The 2,944-nt window shown below is 38.0% G+C and overlaps 1 protein-coding gene across 1 annotated transcript in view; it reads left to right on the top strand.

The window, feature by feature from the left end:
• LOC106878050 (mothers against decapentaplegic homolog 3) overlaps window positions 1–2,944 on the top strand; it is a 55,090-nt gene that overhangs the window by 22,085 nt on the left and 30,061 nt on the right. The window lies entirely within an intron of this gene.

Here is a 2,944-nt window from a genome sequence, read left to right as displayed (position 1 = left end):
TAGATCCTTTGAAATTATATTTCCAATCATATAAACCACTTTGAATATTATTTAAGCAATTTTAAAGTGATTTCTTTTGTGCCGTAAACCATTTACCATTTCTGTGGTCCTCTCCTTCTCTTGATGCCCTAAACACTTATTTTCCTTAATGGTTAATTCTTTGATCAGATCCTCAAAATTAATCTTACATAACACATTTTCTTTATTTTGTAGAGATAAAGCATCCCAAATATTATTTAAGCGACTTCCAAGTGATTTCATTTGTGCTGTAAACCATTTACCATTTCTGTGGTGTCCCCGCTTCCCTTGCTGCGTTAGGCACTTCCTTGTTTTACTTAATGGTTAATCCAGCACTGAATGCAGGGCTGTATCAAGTCCCATAGAGGCCTTAAGCACTTAAAATAGTTTGGTGCCACCATTTATTTTCCAAAATGAATCAAAACCTATTTTTTGTTTATTTTTGTATATTTCCACTTTATTTTTATTTGAAAAGGTTTCTCAAACTTTTTTTTTAATTGCTAAGTCTTTGATCAGATCCTCGCTATAACACCAGGAACTCTTCGAGAGTTCCTGGTGTTATAGAGAGAAAGTATAGCAAGGAAGTTCTCACATGCGAGAAAGTTCAGAGATAGAAAATGTAGAAATAACAGCTAAGTGGTGGTTTTCACTCATGTGGCAATAGAGAAATAGATGGACATAGCAATGATGTGAATGGCTCAGAGTCTAATCGACTAAGAAGCGAAGAGCAGGGCTAGCAAGCTGTTTTTATTAATGGAACGCTAGACATTCTAGAAGCTTCCAAGAGAAACGCTAAGCTTCTTGAATAATTATGAATCATGTCTCATGACAGAGATGCTTCGAGAAACTTAGTAAAGGGAGGTTACTCTATGATCTTTCTTTCAAGGGAGATCATTCAACTATCTAACTACCGCTACACACACATATACATACATATATATATATATAAAAGGGGTTTGTATGATCGTGTATAGAGGAATATATTATTCAAAAGAATTCCAACTCTGTTTTTCATGTTTTATTTATATTCTTATAATATTAATGTAGAATATGGAATATATAGTATATATAGTAAAATGAAATGAAGTATTGATTGTCTTATTGAATATATGAAATATTGAATATTATCTATATGATCATTGTTTAGTGTCTATTTCCCAGGCTGGCATGGGTTGGACAATTTGACATGGAGCTGGCTAGCAGAGAGTTGTCCAGACCCCGAATTTTCTGTTGTGGCATGGTTTGTATTACTGGATGCCCTTCCTTATGCCAACCACTCAACAGGGTATGCTGGGTGCTTTTCATGTACCACCGGCATGGGTGCAGTCATACAAAACCAGCACGGGTGCTTTTTAAGGGGCACTGGCACGGGTACTTTTATGTGACCCCATCACCTGAAAAAGGACCAACCTGTATATGTGGAAGACGGATGTTTTACTTAGCTTGACACGTTTTACCAAGTACAGCAAATCACCACATCTCCTGGTCCCTTATCACTTCCTCTGAAGACCCTTTCTCACCACTTAGTCCCATGTCTTTCTGGGTCTACCCCTGCCACAGGTATGCTGCACAATTAGAGATAGGCACTTTTTTACACACCTGTCTTCATCCATACGCATCACATGACCAAACCATCGCAGTCTTCTCTCTTGCACACAACATCTGATCCCTTTTTTTACCCAGTTTTCCTCTTAAACCATTTACACTCTGCCCCATGTGCACACTGACATTACCCATCCAGCAGAGCATCCTAGCTTCATGTCTTTCAAACCTTCACAAGTCCTCTATCGTCAAAGCCCATGTTTCACTGCCATGTAACACACCTGTACATATACAGGCATCATACAATCTGCCTTTCTCTCTGAGGCAAGAGCTACTAATAGTTTCATGCTGTATCAATATGCAGCGAGACTGAAAGATTGCTTGCAGACACATGCCATGTTATATAAATCTGCCAAATTATTCTCTCTACGGCATGAAACTGTTAGTAGCCCTTTTCTAAATACTCTTCTATATCAGTGGTTCTCAATGGGAGTCCATATGAACCCCTGAAGGTCCAATTCAGATTTTAGGAGTCCACACAGCAAAATAGTAAATTAGGGACCCACAGTAGTATTTTTAAGGGCTCCTGAAAAAAATTTGTTTTAGATGTATGTATTGGAAGAAATGGTTAGGGTTCTTTCTGAGATTTTACAGAGTTCAACCTACACAAGTTAATGTGTGAAAACATTAATAAACTACATTATTTGCATTTGATGGATATTTGTCCTCATCTTGTTTGTTGTTAACACAACGTTTCGGCTGATGTACCTTCCAGCCTTCATCAGGTGTTTTGGGGAAATTTCGAACCTGGGTTCTCATTCCTAAGGTATTTTTAGATATTATTATTATTATTATTATTATTATCATTATTCAGGTAACTGCCTGGAATCGAATGGGCATATGGCGTAGTGGTTAAGAGCACGGGCTACTAACCCCAAGATTCCGAGTTCGATTCCAGGCACTGACCTGAATAATGATAATAATAATAATAATAATAATAATAATGATGTCGAAAAATACTGTAGGAATGGGAACCCAAGTTTGAAATTCCCTCAAGACACCTGACGAAGGCTGGAGGGTATATCAGCCGAAACGATGTGTTAACAACAAACAAAATGGTACTTAATTTATCGACCCCGAAAGGATGAAAGACAAAGTCGACCTCGGCAGAATTTGAACTCAGAACATAACGGCTGATAAAATGCCGCTAATGCCGGTGTGTTAATGATTCTGCCAGCTTGTGAAATTAATATGCAACTGGTTGGGTACTCCACAGACATGTGTACCCTTAACGTAGTTCTCTGAGAGATTTCAGTGTGAAATACCGGTACAAGTAATTTCTGCCAGCCGGAGTGGACTGGAGCAACATGAAATAAAGTGTCTA

This window comes from Octopus bimaculoides, chromosome 28 (assembly GCF_001194135.2).
Source record: "Octopus bimaculoides isolate UCB-OBI-ISO-001 chromosome 28, ASM119413v2, whole genome shotgun sequence".
NCBI lineage: Eukaryota > Metazoa > Mollusca > Cephalopoda > Octopoda > Octopodidae > Octopus > Octopus bimaculoides.
This window is presented reverse-complemented; position numbering and strand designations above follow the sequence as displayed.